This window comes from Pygocentrus nattereri, chromosome 26 (assembly GCF_015220715.1).
Source record: "Pygocentrus nattereri isolate fPygNat1 chromosome 26, fPygNat1.pri, whole genome shotgun sequence".
Taxonomy (NCBI): Eukaryota; Metazoa; Chordata; class Actinopteri; order Characiformes; family Serrasalmidae; genus Pygocentrus; species Pygocentrus nattereri.
The window spans coordinates 27596440-27612916 of NC_051236.1; the positions used below are offsets into that span (position 1 = coordinate 27596440).

At 43.0% G+C, this 16477-nt stretch overlaps 1 protein-coding gene across 2 annotated transcripts in view; it reads right to left on the bottom strand.

Moving 5' to 3' along the window:
* The window catches only part of sned1 (sushi, nidogen and EGF-like domains 1), a 71320-nt gene that overhangs the window by 52177 nt on the left and 2666 nt on the right, over window positions 1-16477 (bottom strand). The window lies entirely within an intron of this gene.

A 16477-nucleotide genomic window follows, 5' to 3' on the forward strand; every position in this document is an offset into this window, starting at 1 on the left:
ATCAGTGTTGGTCATGGAGTGTTTTTGGGCTGGACATTGAACTCCAGTCTCTAACAGAAAGGACAGTTGTCTTATCTACTATGCTATGCAGTTGAAAGTTCATTTTAGTGGTATTATTCCATTAATAGCTAGCCACACCACAGTAGTGGTGTACTAGGAGGGCTAGTGACCAGCACAGTTGATCTCACAGCATAGGTGGTTTTCCTGCTCAAACGCACGTGATTACACTCATCTGTTAGGTTTGTAGATGTGTTCGATTGGAGAAGTTATTAACAACATTATGTTGACTGAGAAACATTTGTCCATTTAATATTTTTCACCTTCTTGTTTTCTACTAGCTGATGCTTCTCAGGTTCTCAAGTCACAGGGCTCAGGTGCACCTGCATGAACTTTATGTAACACTGCAGGAAGTGAATATATTTTGGTTTCTTGGGTCCTTCCCCCATTCAAGCCAGGCAGATTTTACTAACGTTCAGTGTGACCTCAGCTTTAGAGTGACTGCTGTCTTCCTTGGCAACAGATTGAGAGTGGATTGAAAGTTTTAATCATTTTAATAAATGAAACATTTAAAGATATTAAAGACTTTTCAGCCAAGAAATAGACAACAGAAAACTCTTCTGTTTTAATCTAAAAATGAAGATCCTTTTTTAATATGTGTTATCACATGATCACAGAACAGGCAGCTTGCAATAGACCTGGGTTGTTTTGGTGATGTTAAAGCTTTTAGTGAATAAAATAGGCTACCACACACCAAAGGAGAAGTGCTGCAGTGTCACACAGCAGATTGGACATAATACTGCTATAAAACATAGGAATCACTCCAAGGTTCAAAAACTTACACTATATTGCCAAACGTATTCACTCGCCCATCCAAATCATTGAATTCAGATGTTCCTGGTACATAAAACCAAGCCCCTAGGCCTGCAGGCTGCTTCTACAGACATTAGTGAAAGAATGGGTCGCTCTCAGGAGCTCAGTGAATTCCAGCGTGGTACCGTGATCTGACGCCACCTGTGCAACAAGTCCAGTTGCGCCACCACTGGACTCTAGAGCAGTGGAGACTTGTTCTCTGGAGTGACCAATCACGCTTCTCCATCTGTCAATCCAATGGATGAGTCTGAGTTTGCTGGTTGCCAGGAGACGGTACCTGTCTGACTGCATTGTGCCAAGTGTAAAGTTTGGTGGAGGGGGGATTATGGTGTGGGGTTGTTTTTCAGGAATTGGGCTCGGGCCCTTAGTTCCAGTAAAAGAAACTCTTAAAGCGTCAGCACCAAGAGATTTTGGACAATTTCATTCTCCCAACTTTGTGGGAACAGTTTGGGGGCGGCCCCTTCCTGTTCCAACATGACTGTGCACCAGTGCACAAAGCAGGTCCATAAAGACATGGATGAGCGAGTTTGGTGTGGAAGAACTTGACTGGCCTGCACAGAGTCCTGACCTCAACCCGATAGAACACCTTTGGGATGAATTAGAGCGGAGACTGTGAGCCAGGCCTTCTCATCCAACATCAGTGTCTGACCTCACAAATGCTCTTCTGGAAGAACGGTCGGAAATTCCCATAAACACACTCCTACACCTTGTGGAAAGCCTTCTCAGAAGAGTTGAAGCTGTTATAGCTGCAAAGGGGGTGCCAACATTATATTAAACCCCATGGATTAAGAATGGGAAGTCACTCAAGTTCATATGTGTGTGAAGGCAGACGAGTGAATGTGTTTGGCAGTATAGTGTATCATATAGTTTTAATTGGATAAATGTCTGATGAAGATTATTTAATGAATTTATCATGCTTGTTATCATAATTCTTCACCCACGCTATGTTCCAGCTAGAAGTAGTATACTAACACTACATGAGGTAAAATAGGATGCTTTAGTGCTTTAGACTGGCTGTTTTGTATAAATTTCAAACCATACTGACCTACTATGGTTTTTTGTGGTCCGGCTCAGAGACTGAGACTCTGGAAATAACTGACTGGTGGTGACGCTGTGTGCACCTTCATTGATAACAACGGTTTTGAGGTTTTGAACATCGTGTGACATCCGGTGTGCAGTATTATTAATCCTTAGTCATGCTGATCATTAGCCATGTGATTACCTCTCTCCATGCATAAAGTGGGCATAATCAGTCAAGGGGTGACTTGTGTCACATTGTCTTACAATGATAACTATACCCATAGGGCTCATGAGCAGGTTAAAGTGCCTCCGCATGGCCTAATAGCTCCAGCGCAAAAACCACAGAAGAATCATAAGACACCAAGCATGTCTTGGCTAATAAACTACATTTGTGGTAAGAACATTGTGTAAATTAGCTTTTTTGATAAAGAAGTTTTTTAAAACCCAATTAGTCATAATGTATGAGCACAGTTTACATGGAAGATTCTGAAGCCTGATTGCAGTAGTTCTGCCATGCATCTTTAAGGGTTGGACGTATGTAACATGCTGACCAAGGGGATGTGGGGTGAGGTGTCCAGCAGCGTGTTGACACTTTGCAGCCAGTGGCAGTGTTGCAGGATCAAAGCTGGAGGGAGGCTCCTGTGGCTGAAGTATCCGCTTCCCACCAGGGAACAGACAGCTCCCTTGTTCCACCAGACATTCATGTGTACAGCTGAGAAAACTAGAACCCTCCTATCTCTCTTTTACTTTCTCACATACACACACCCTCACACCTGGCCTGGCTGCTGTCCACTGCCAGAGCAGGAAGTGGTTTTAAGGGCTGAGGCCCTTTCAACCATCTCTAAAGTCCACACGGCTCTGCCAGCTCGGCACAAGCTACGGCTCACTGCTCTTTGGCCCGCGCTGACCCAAAGCTCTGTTGACAGAACCTCCACAGCAATACTCGCTCTGGCTGAGCAGAAAGGAAGCACTCACACCTGCAAAAAGCCATGGCATCCAGACACAGAGGTCAGAGGAAGCTGGGTTGGGCACACATAGACAAGCTTTATACTGTCAAACGAGCCATTAACCTGACCATTAACCTGCTGAGCCAACTATGTTTGAGCAGGGAAAAGACCAAACTGTGCAGAGCAAAGATGCTCCAGGATGCTGGACACACCTGTTATAGATAAAGGAGATGAGAGGGATTCTAGGTACCAAACATAATGTGGGTTTTGATGGTCAGAGCTCCTCAAAGCATGGCATGAATCCCTGTTTTTTTACAATAACAAAAATGTATAATATCAACCTAGTTCAGAATACTCACTTCATGCTAGGTGATGCTTTCTTAAGGAAATCATCAGTGCTTCGTTGGTGGTGATGCGGGCATTCATGATAGGCTTGAGTTGCACCAGAGAGGTGATAGGAAGTGAGATGAAGCTTGCAAAACCCAAACAACCAACTAGCTATACTCCTAGGCTGTGGCTAAGCTGATCCTCATTGAAAACGAATCCAGCCATATAAGAATTAGGGATGTGCATGGATATGTTCCTCGATAATTGTGTTGCTAAAGATGCATCATTAGATAAACTGTGCAGAGATAGTGCAGCTTTCAATGCTAAATATGCCAGACTGATGTATGGTCCAAACTGCAAAATAACACCTTGGCAAATCTTCCACCAGGAAAAACAACCTGTAGTTTTAGCTCATTGGCTTGTATGCAGCAACTGTATTACTCATCCAACACAAAAGCCTATTTTTTCTTTGGCTGTTTTCTGAACAGTGAAAATGTTTTAAAATGTGTTCCTTTGTGTAAACATCAGTGCTGTCACCTAAAAATGTAAGCCACAAAATTTGTAGGAATGTACATCCCTAATAAGAATATCCATAAAAATGCAATTATTATCTATTATCATACATGTTGACCAAAGAAGTCCTTCTGGAGTCTAAAGCCATGGAAAAAGTGTAGATTTTAAGCTGAGAAGCTGAGATTGTACCTTTTTCAAAACAGCTGATCCATGAAGTGAGACAGCAGACGCATTTTAGGAGGCAAAAAGGCAAGAATTTTTACTTAAAAATGTTTGTATGGAGGTGTGACTCAGTGATATGAAGTTCCACATTGTTCTTTGCCATGGCAGTTTAGCAAAAAATGCCAGTATCTGACTTCAGATGATACTCCCCTACAAAAACCCAGCGATTAGATGGTGAAGTATGTAGTGCATGCGTGAAGCACGTGTGTGATGATTTAGGCACTATTCCAGTTTTTGAGATCCTTCCACTACCTCTTAGCTACATTAGCCTTGTAGATCCAGTGCCAGTCTAAAAGAGCAAATTAAGGAAAAGAACATAATGCATGGAGGTCAAACTAAGACACAGCTCAACTCTCCTCTCCCATTCATGCCATCTCTCCTGCCCTCTTGCTGCCACCCTGACCTTTGTTGTTCCTGTGGCCGCCTCTGGCAGCAGCTTTAAGCAGTGACAAACGCAATAGCCAACATTTAGTGCTTCCTCTCCCCTCCCGCTCGTATGGAAACCATAATTTGGAGGCTTGAGCTGTAAAAACAGCAGAGGAAGTTTTGTTTGGCCAGACGTGGTGCTGGGTTAATTGGCCGACCGCAGTCTTCCCCTTTCTGCATCAATGCACTGCAGCATGAGCTTGAGACACAGAGAAACAGAGAGAAAAGCCTGCAGGGTCACAGGGTCAACCAGAGGAGAGATGGAGAGACGGAGAAAGACAAAGAGAAAGAGAAAGAAGAGAAAGAGAAAGAGAGAGAGAGAGAGAGTGAAAGAGAAAAGGAGAAGCAGAAGAATGCAAGTGGAGAGAAAGAGAGCGGAGAAAAGGGGCAAGATAAGAGGAGGGAGAATAGAAAGGAGAGCAAGCAAGACACAGAAAGAGAGAGTGATAGAGACAGAAAGAGAGAAGGAGCGTGAGAGATGAAGGGAGAATGCAAGGAAGAGAAGAGAGGGGAGAAAGGGAGAGAGAATAGAGGTGGGGGGAGAATGAAGAGAGAGAGAGCAAACGAGAGAGAGACACAGGGAGAGAGAAAGATGGATGGAGGGAGGAGATTAGACTGTAGAGGAAGGCATAGATCAGAAAGTAGAGAGATAGAGGGAGAGAGGCAGAAAGAGACAGATGGGGGAGATAGAAGTGGAGAGAGAGAGAGAAAGAGAAACAGAGATGGAGGGAGAAAGAGAAAGAGAGGGAAAAGGGAACAAAGAGATGAAGCAAAAAAGTCAGAGGAAGTCACAAGAGAGAGAGAGTACATGAAGGATAGAGAGAGAGAAAATGAAAGATGCATTTTGCTCATGGACTCATGAAGCTCATTTTGCCTGGTCATGAAGTTCATCCTGCTAAGTCTGCCATGGAAATGGATGCAGCAGAGACTGTAGCTGAAGGTAAGGTAGCATTGGTGGGGGGTTAAATGAGCAGGCCTACAGCACTGCTAAATTAGCACAGCAAATCTTGCTGAGCTCTAAATTGGAGATTATTCAGCCGTGCTGTAATGCGTACTGGCATTCAGTTTGATCTCTTGTAGCATCTGGAAAAGGTTGAATGAGCCATTTTTCCTCTGTGTCAAAGTATCCTATTAAATATAGGATGGAGTAATTGGACATAACCACAGGCTGAGAGTGAGTGAAAGCAAACACGGCTTGGCTCAACATGGTTGTCTATCTAGAACAAGAAAAAAGCCTGTTCGAAAACAGGAAAAGTAGTGCTGGGATGCAAAAGTGGGATGTCATCAATTTAGCTGCTCCACTGGGCATTGTAACTGTAAAGCTATAAAACTTTTTTTTTCTTTTGGAAATTCTACATATTGTTCTGAGCGATACCCAAGTTTCTCTCACTCCCTCCTACACACTCACACAGTCTTACATAGTGCCACTCCGCTCATCTAGTCCTGTGTTATTTTTTGGGAATTCTTTTGCCGGAAATATCCTGGGTTCTCCTGGGCTAGTTTTCTTTGGAACTGAGTAATTTATAGACTAAAATAAACTTTCATCTGGGGAAAAGTCAAGCCAAAACAAATCCTCCCCCAAATAAAAGAAGGTGCCCAAAGATCAGCTCAGGAAAACATTGGATGTTCCATGTCAGAGGGGAGCTTCACACATTTTTTCCCCCTTGTACTTCCTCGTGATTCGAGGAAAAAAGTGAGATAGTGTTTTGTGTGTCTCTGTCTTTGACCGCCTTCTACAAGTAATGAGCTTTAGCATCACCAGCTTACCCCACAATACCAGCCTATGACCCTCCACACCCCTATTCATATCGGCCATTATCTCTCAATAATATACAGAGAGGTGCACAGTTCCTGGATAAATAACCTGATGCTCAGTGAAGGGAAATTAATTTTGGAGCTTGCCCTCAGAATCAGCTCCAAATACAAGCACACAGTCAAAAAGTCTGGCATAACATACCACTTTATGGACATGAAGCACAGCATGCTATATCATTATACACTTCTATACACACTAGGGCTGCAAAATACATCGTTCATTAATCATCTCTGGAGATGAGTTAATCACCTCTAACGAATGACTCATTTTTGCTGTGAGCTTCCTGACCAATCATAGATGTTCCAGGAAAGTTTCCGTGGATGCTTAAGTGCAATAAGGCCTTCGCATCATCCAACAAATATAATTACTTTTCATCCAAAATAATGCAGGCCAATTTCAAAGTCGACATGAATCGGAAATCATAAAGCATGCTCCTTCCATACCATCATGTACTTCCAAGTGAAACACAGTATCACAGAGTTCTGAGTTAGCTGAGCATTTCCCCCCAAATGATAGGTGGGCGTGATGCAGTAGCAGTGCCAGGTCTACTGTTTTGGATGAGCAGGACATATCTGTGGGGAGACTGAATGTTGGATTGCACACTTGTGGGCAGGGGTAACAACGTAAAACCGCATCTGAGGCGTTTGCGAAGTGCCCCCTATTACAAAAATAGCGCATTATGTAGTGCATCAGCCATGTAGTAGTCATGTTGTGGTGCTGTTTCATCATCATTCTGCAGAGAGTTCACTACAAAGCAAATGCTGTTCCAGGGTTTCTTAACCCTGGTCCTGGAGGCCCACTGCCCTGCTCCCAACACATCTGATTGCTAGCTGAACACAAAATCTTAAGCTCATAACTGATACAGATCTAAACTCATGTCTCTTGTTTTACACACATGAGTAATAATTACATGTCTTCAATACGGCCAATTTATGCCTTTTGTGTTAATAAGCAGGCTGGTGACAGTCCAACGTTCAGAGTTGAAAAGCTCTTTGTTGCTATTGTTTATCTAACGCTAAGTGGTTTGCTCAGCTACTTTCATTCCTAAAACAAGCTGTGTGCATATGCTTCCAATCCTTAAATCCTTGTAAAGTTCCTCTCCATATTTACGTCCTGACAGCATCACTGCTTATGCAAGTCTCAACAAACTCAAACTTCTCCTAGCAGTGTGAGAAGATGTGCCTTGGTTTGCCTAGGTTTAGCACAGGTTTACCTATTGCCTAGGACTGGGATTTTGAAAAGTGGCTGTCAAAATGGTATTTTGAATATAAAATATATGTAACGTGTAATTTCATTTCATCTTTTCGCAAGATTTTAACATTTAAAATATAAATATTAAGCAGTCATTTTGGGATTGAGTAGTCATTTTGGGAAGGCTTAGACCTGCTGGGCCCGATCATACCACTGCCACTGTGGTGATGGCAGGTGGAAATGAAACGTGATTGTAGCGGCCCACTGCTGGCTCGTTAGACTGTGGACGAGTGGGAGGCATGACCATGCGGAAGGACGAGCGTGGAGCCCCCTGTGAGAATACTGGATACAAAGTAAGACTTAAAACATGTAAACAGTTGTTGTTGTGGCTTAAGCACTGTATTTATGTGCTTGTTGGGCTGTTATGTGCTGGGTTAAGGGCTAGTTTGTGTTTGTCTGTCTACTGTCCTGTTCAGGTGTGTGGTTATTGTTGCCCTGCTCGCTATCCCAGCTGTTCAGGAGCACTGGGTTGTGGAGTTCAATAAAGGAAACTGTCCTCAAAAGCGCTATGATTCCTGTATCTTCTTTTTTGCCAAGTCATCACTACTTTCTTCTTTTTTTTTTCACAGCTTGCTCGCAGCCAAAACTGTCTAAGTGTTCAGGCCTGTATCACTGGGAGACTGTGAGTTCATAGTTGGTGGTGCAAGAGAGAATAATTTGCCTCTCTTCCTCCCTCTCCCCTCATTACTTAACACAATGCTAGCCACAAGTCGTGGCCATTTATAAGCTGATGTAACAGAACTGCCGGTTAGTATTCTCCAAGCATGCTGAACTGTTCAAATAAGTAACTTTAGCATGTAAGTCGGTTTAACTAAAAGCAAGCTTGGCAGCATCATGTTATGGGTGAGACCTATCTAGTGAGTGGAACTGGACAAGACCCCCTCCCCACCCCCCACCCCCTTCAGAAAACACTGTGAAGTCAAGAAAATGTGCCCCACAGGAAAAGTCTGTATGATAAATCATGCTTAATATGACCGGATCTGACTTTAACCACATCAAGGGTTTATTAATGTGTAATTTTATACACTGCAAGTCAATTTTGTGCAGCTGAAGTACAAATGCCTTCACGTTCTTACAGTAATATTTGGGCCACTTCAGTGGGGCCAAAAAAAAACACATTGAGAGAGAAAAATATCTCAAGGTTTAAGATTCCTTCTCCATAGTTGCGCAAATGTTAAGTGTTGAAGTGGCGAGGATGAGCTTTAGCAGATGTGTGTGTTGTGTGTGTGCAGCACAGGCTCAGGAGCTTTTTCTGCCTGTCAGTTTCCCCTCCTTTGTTTTGACTCATCTCAACTGTGGAATAAAGGAAATCTGCACTTAAACCATTTATAAACCTCCGTTTCACAGCTCAACATGCAAAAAGTTTAATCACGTGTTTTGGCTCGGCATGGTGGGTTGCCATATCTGGTTATTTTCTGTTTCTGCTGCCACTTAGACTGATTTCAGTCTTCCTAAGCAGTGTTTTTCAACAGCACACTCTTAGATATAAAAGGATCCTTAACAGTCTTTGGATTAAATATAAAATCCTTAGAAACAGTTATACAAAAACATCAGAGCAGGTGTACTACAGGACCACAGAACTGCTGCTCTAATGTATCAGAATGCACCGGCGCATGAATGAATCAGACCTCATCCACCCAGGGCTTTGCTTTTTTCTTAATTGCACTCTCTCCCTTTATACACATCTGCTTTGAAGCTCAGCGCTGCCTTTCGCCTCTTTTGCCTTGGACCTCATTCTCTCCGCTCTGCATCCTGGCCGTTTGTAAGAGCGGTTATTCGAGGGCCTGCATTGTTTGGCATCGCTGAGACACTTCGCAGATGCATCTGTGTTCTGTTAAAGGGATCTCGGCTCTGTGCAGGCCGGCAGCTGGACGAGTCCGGAGGGAAGACCCCTCCACTCGTTATCTGAAGCTGAAGAGGAGGTGGAGGAGGAGAAAGCGGAGGGGAAATGGTTTGGGGGAGTGAGGAAAGGTCTCAGAAACATGTGAAAACTCCCAGGACTCAACCAAAACAAAACAAAATAGAGCAGCAGTATGTGCTCCCTGGCTATGGATAGCATGGAGGTTATAGTTTATGGACAGTGTGGGCTGGCATCTCCCACCCCCACCCTTTGTTGTAGCAAGGTGGGCAGGACATTTTTTGGTCACTGGTGAGATGATGGTTAAGTTTAGTATAAGGCTTAGAAACCTCTTACTACATACAGTGCTGTGCAAAAGTTAGAGAACATCTCACATTTGTTTATTGTCTAGTCAAAAAGAGCATTAAATACAAGTTATTTGTTTTTCAGTGTCAGAAAAAAACTAGTATTTTGGAGATAATTACACAGAAATCGACAGCTAATAAATATAAAATATTTCAATATTTACTATGTCTACATTTTGCTTTTATTACAGCTTCAATTATTTTCAGGAAACTTGCTTTCAATTATTCAAAGAAATTTGCAGGAATATTTTTCCACACCTCAAAAGTTCAGTCGTAATCGTTGGTTGCACACATTCAGTGATGCTGAGATCTGGATTGGGTGGCCAGTCCATTGTTCTGAGAACACCAGCACCTTCTTTGACATGCAGATTTTCTTTTGTTGATTACTTTTTTCAGTAACAGCTTCTTGACAGCTACACATCCTTTCACACCCATAGCGTTGAGTTATCTTCTCACAGTGGAAGGACCGAAACATGGTCTACAAGGCCTTACATGCTTGTTAGGAGTCCCATTTTCTTTTAATAATTTTTTTGAACTCCAGTTTTGGAAACTCTTGTTTTTGTCACTTTATTTTCTGTAACTTTCTCCTTCTTTATGCAAATTGATTATATTACAAATATAATACACTTGATGCATGTTTTGACTGAAAATTAAATAGATGATGGGTGTTCTCAGTACTGTATAAATACTATCTTGCATTTAATACATATGAAGTATATTACTACTAAATATATGATAGGAGCAACTTGAAGGTTAGGAGCACAGAGCCAGCAGCACATGGCAGTACTGTAAAAGGTTTCCAAATTCTTTTGGCAAGAAAGAGGCAGAGAGAGAGAGATAGAGAGAGAGAGAGGGAAGGAGTGTTAGAGGCTTTGGGAAAAGCAGGCAGCTCTAGATTCTTGCTTTTGCTTTAGGGAAGCTCTTACAGTAATACCATGAGACAGCTTGAAGAACCACCTCGAATTGTTTGGTTCGAGAGCTTTTCCACTGACGTGCCCCATAGGTCTGGAATGCTGAAATCTGGAATAAGAAATTACCCATGTGAATTTGTCCCTGTGGGTCTACCGAAATCTCACCTGTTCAAAGCGGCTTTTTCTCATGGCAGAGATGAACATGTGGCTGGCTGGCGTGCAGCCGCTGTGCAAGCATAATTGACTCAGTTTGAACAGCTCTGGCAAGTTAAAGAGCATTGGGAGTGCAATTTTAAGTGCCTGTCACATACATCAGTGCACTGGGGACTTCTGAAGGCTGATTGCCATTGACCTGCAGCTACCCCGTGTGTCTGCACTTGGCGCACTGCTGAAGAAAAAAAGAGGAAAAAACTCTCCTGTAATCTCTGTGTATTGTGAACCCATGTTTCAGTGCTGACTCCTGTCTCTAAGAGCAATTAAGATTTTTTTTGTTTAAAAAATTCCAAAATTAACTAAAATTATAGAATGTGAAGAAGTAACATTTAGGGCGTTATATCAAATACATCTGTGTTTTGTGTTGCAGAGATATCTACCATAGTTAGGATGCAAACCAGCTATTGTAGTACCACTTTTTGCCTCAAGAGGCAACAGTTAGTCAAAGGCTGAAGTTTGATGCTAAACTTGCAACATTTCTTCTAGACTGGTAAGTAAACAGAGAACGAAGAGGGAGGGATACTATTTTAGCCTATTTGCACTAGCTTAAAGGGACAGTGTAGGAACAGCGTTTTGGGGGAGGACTGTTGGCCAATGCCAATGTATGATATTTTTCATCCACAGATCTGCCAATGCTGATAAATAAACACTCATAAATATAGAAATTGGGACTGAATCCACCTAGTTTAACATTACAGATCCACCTGAACACAGCATAACAGTTACAAATGCAGTAAATTAATAAAATGCAGATACTTTAACATAGTAGGCCAGGATCTCCTAAACGTTCTGTTTTTCCAGATAGATAAATAAATAATAATTAAATATTTTTATGTTTATATGTAAGTGTAAAATATTGCCTATATAAATAAATAAATAAAGCACATTTTAAAGTATGTGTCACGCTTGGCTCCTCCCATTCCCCCATGTGCTTTTTGTTTGCCCTTTGATAGTCTATGTGCTTCTTTGTTTTGGTATCCCTAGTCCTGCCCCCTTGTTTTGTGACTCCGCCCCTGATTGTTTTCACCTTTATTTGGTCATATCTGTCCCGCAATCTCTCCGTGTTGGTTATGTGAACCTGGACTGTCATGACCACGACCCTGGATTTGCCTTCAATAAAAGTCGCTTATCTCAGCACATGCGTCCTCGCTCCGTGTTACATAAAGACCAGCCAACAGAGGATGCAGCGAGTAAGCAACTTACTGGGATGTGGCTGATGCGTTGAAACTCCGGCTGTTTCTACGCAGCCCGAGTTACCCACGTCCCAATGCCGCCAAACCAGTGAGAGCAAATCTCTTGGTGCTGAAGGGACATGAGTATCTCATCTCATCCTGTCTTCGGTTTGGAAGATGAGAGCTCAGGTAGCGGCTTGGGTCTGCCCGTCTTGAGCAACGCTGCAGGGAGGAGTGACCTGCAGCGCAAGTCGAGGTGAGACAGAAGAAGCATAGAGACAACCCTTACTATGGCACCCGGCACATTCTCAAGTGGCACTGCAAGCTTCCCATAGCTCGAGTGAGCCTTGGGAGCAGCCAAGAGGGTCCTGTGTCTGTATGTTCCTCCAGGTTGGTGCAGCTGTCCCTAGCCTGAGTTCCTGAACCCATGGCCGCACCCCGCAGCATGCCTGATCCCGTTGCCGCACCCCAGTGGCATGCCTGATCCTGTGGCTGCACCCCTGTGGCATGGCTGATCCTGTGGCCGCACCCCGTGGCATTCCTGGTCCTGTGGCCGCACCCCGCGGCAAGCCTGATCCCGTGGCCGCACCCCGCAGCAAGCCTGATCCCATGGCTGCACCCCGTGGCACTCCCGCGCCTCCGACCCGCCAACAGGCACTGCACCTCCGGACCTGTCTGTCACTGAGGACATCACTGCAGGCCCACCTGCATCTGTGGACATCGCTGCAGGCCCGCCTGCCTCCGTGGACGTCGCAGCTCCTTTGTTCCTGCCCGTCCTGCCCTCGCCTGTGTCTGCTTCCCGTGGGCCTCCTGTTTCTCCTGTGTCTGCTGTTCCCCATGGGTCTCCAGTTTCTCCTGTGTCTGCTCCCCATGGGTCACCTGTTCCTCCTGTGTCTGCTGTTCCCTCTGGGTCTCTTGCTCCTCCTGTGTCTGCTGTTCCCCGTGGGCCTCCTGTTTCTCCTGTTTCTGTGTCCCCTGTTTGTTCTGTTCCTTCGTTTTTGCCCTTCTCTGTTCCTGGTTTTGTCTTGTTCCCTTCTGTTGTGTCTGTGCCCGTTCCTGCTCCTGTTGTGGTTCCCGTTCCTGTCTCTCCTTTTGTCTCTGTCCCGGATTCTGTCTGTGTGTTAGTTTCTGTGCCTGTGTCCATCTTGGTTCCTGTTCCCATGTCGTTTGCATGGTCTTTCTTATGTTCTTGTTTCCCTCGTCCTGTTGCGCCTCCTGTCATCTCTCGTTCAGCGTCGTTTTGTGTTGTGCCTCCTCGTCGTCTTTCCATGTTTTATCCTCCATCTGTTTGTGTTTTGTCTGTTCCTGTGTCTGGTGCTGTGTCTTGTGTTCCCCGCTTCTGTGCCTGTGCCCATGGTTCCTGTTGTTCCCTTTCCTGTCTCTGTGTCTGTGCCTTTGGCTTCCGCTCCCGTTCCTGTGCCTGTTCCTGCTTCTGTGCCCATTGTTCCTGCTTCTGTGCCTGTGCCTGTTCCGTCCTCCGTTCCTCATGTCCCGGCTCCTGTCCCTGTTTGGTCCTGTCCTTGTTGTCTGGTTTTGTTCTGTTTTGTTGTTTTTTTTGGCACACTTTGGAGCCGCGCACCTAGGTGGGGGGATACGTCACATTTGGCTCATCCCACTCCCCCCTGTGCTTTTTTTTACTTTTTGATGGTCCATGTGCTTCTTTGTTTTGGTATTCCCAGTCCTGCCCCCTTGTTTTGTGACTCTGCCCCTGATTGTTTTCACCTGTCCCTCGTCTTCCCAGTGTTGTATTTAAACCTTGTGTTTGCCCTTCGTTTTCGCTGGTCTTTGTTTGATGTATGTTTGTTGTTTTGATGGATGTTTTGTTATTCCAGCCTCTGTCTTGTACTTCAGTCTGTGTTTATTTTGTCATGTCTGTCTGATCTCTCTGTGTTGGTTATATGAACCTGGACTTATGACCACGACCCTGGATTTGCCTTCAATAAAAGTCGCTTATCTCAGCACATGCGTCCGCCTCCTCACTCCGCTTTACAGTATGAACAAGGAAATGTCAAAATCACTCACCATACTAATCAACCCTAAGTAGTGGGAGGTAATCTCACAGTGTAATTAACATTATTGATGGTTTTGAGATATATATCACAGTACAGTGTTTATATATATGTTATGTATATATATATTCAAATAAAGCCATTTTGGATGATTAAAGCAGCACTATGTATGCTACTATGTAGCATAAGTGAGACAGCACCGCTGTAAGTCACACAGTAACACATGAACATGTTATTTAAAAGTCAGAGGTGTCAGGTCATATTTTGCGAGAGTACTTCAGAGCATATTATTCACTCACCGAACATGTTCTTAGGAACACTATAGCAATGCTGGGCATTATGCTATTCTGGTGGTATTCTGCTGTTGTAGCCCATCCTCCTCAGGGTATTCTAAAATGCTTTTCTGTTCGCTTCAATTGTACAGAGTGGTTATCTGAGTCACAGGATGTTTCTTCTTTATTGCACCATTCGGAGTGAACTTTAGAGATTGTTGTGCGTGAGCATCTGTGCATGTCTTTACGCATTAACATCATATGCACAGGCTAAAAAAAAGCAGGTTTGGTGACCTTCAGGTATTAAATGCAAAATCAACATTATACAAGAAGATACGATGTCAATAGTAGATGATTCACTTACAACCTTGGAAGACATGCCAGAGTTCTCTTTGAATATTCAATGAACAAGCTCACATTCATCAGGTTCATCTGCTCAAGGAAATTACACAAATGTTCTTCTACACATTACAGGCAATTACACCAGAAAGTTCCATAGAACCATATTTAACAACTGACGTAAATCAAATATTTTATTGGTCGATATTGTAAAACCAAAAGTGAATAATATATAGACAAATGTTAACATGTCTTTCTAACCTTAAAGAAAGGCAGGTGCAGATAAGCACATAACCGCTTCTCTGAGCCTGGCCAAAACAACGCAAAAAGTTGTTTAGAATTTCATTTGTCTCACACATGCTATCAGAATTAGCAGTGAAGCTACAGATTCACGTGGTTTGTTGCAGGGACCAGGCCTGAGACCACAACATAGCCTGACGCAGCTGGCCGAGTGAAACTTTACTACATGCTACGTAACATTGACATAACCCTGCTATAAACATGTCATGGTGGATGTTATATGCCAAGTTGTCTTGACAGACTGTATTCAGTAATCCAGCAGCCATATTCTCATTCATCATGACAGATGCCATTACATTTGATGTCATGACAACTTACTTCACATGCTCATTTTAGATAAGTGCACTCTGGTTAGCCAATATAACAAAACATATAATAATGTCTGTCATGCAGTTACCAGTAATGGTAACATGAAACTGTTATAGCAGACAAATATTAAAGATTAGGTTAATAAAAGCTGAAGTATTCCCTTAAAGGTGCATCAGTCAAAAATATGCAAACTAGTTAAATAGAAATACAATAACAGTGGAAACTTTTTTCTAGTCTTAGGAACCACACGTCTGCAGGAGTTACAGTGGTTAATGTCAAGCTCATTTAGAGTTTGCCAGCAGTACCAAGCGCTGTCATGACTTCACTTTTGAGTGATTATTTTTAAAAATTCTTATTGGTAAATTATGATGACATACCATTACATTTCACTTATTCAGAGATTTTTTCTCTAATCATGCTATCCAAATACTCTCCCAACACTTCTTGATATAACAGTGGCATTTGGTGAGAGTGAACACCAAACTCCTGTGTCTCTTTTGTCTGAGGGCATTACAAAGTTATTAAACTAGCACTTCTCATTTGTTTCATACCAATTTGCTGCTCAAGAACAGTCAAGAATGTCCCACATTTCTTCGTAATGAGCCGTAATGAGCTTCGTAATGAGGTAAATATCACCTCTATGGCAACATTTATGGTGTAACAGAAAGTCTGAAAAAGAAACCAACTTCAGCCTCATCTACTTAGCTTTGTTTCCTGCACAGGATTTTGGTGTAGTTGACTTATATTGCATACATATCTGTGAAGGTGGTTCATCCAAAGCATTACTTTACCTTTATCTACCTGATTAATTATGTAAGGTTGGCCATTTAAACAGTTTAACTCTTTATAAGTATTGTGTTTACATAGCTGTTCAGGAGAAACATCTGTGTCCAACTTACATGTCATAATTCTATCCTTGAAAAGTGCTTTCAGTGTTGATTCTTGTTTTAACATGTTTCTTGACATTAAGTATTTTGGCAGCACAGAGTGTTTTTCCCTCGCAGTGGTTGCTAACCGGCTTCTGCCATGTTTTCAGAGCCAAGCAAACAGAGATGGAAGTGGAGTTATGTGGTGTGGGGGCGGGTCTTACCAAATGACTGACAGGAGGTCAGTGTAAACACTGACAAGCTTCCACTCTGCCCTGCAGTTTTACAAACAGGGCTGTTCAGGCACATAATGCACTTGTGTTGAGGCCATTATAATAACAATTAGTTTATTATATTGTACATCTTTGAACTATTAGATTATTTGTACTAGCAATATAAGAAATAAATCTACTAATGCACTTCAGGGTATAAGTTTCCAGATAGACAACAAAAGCACTTCTGTAAGTCTGTCTGGATAATAAATGGATAAAT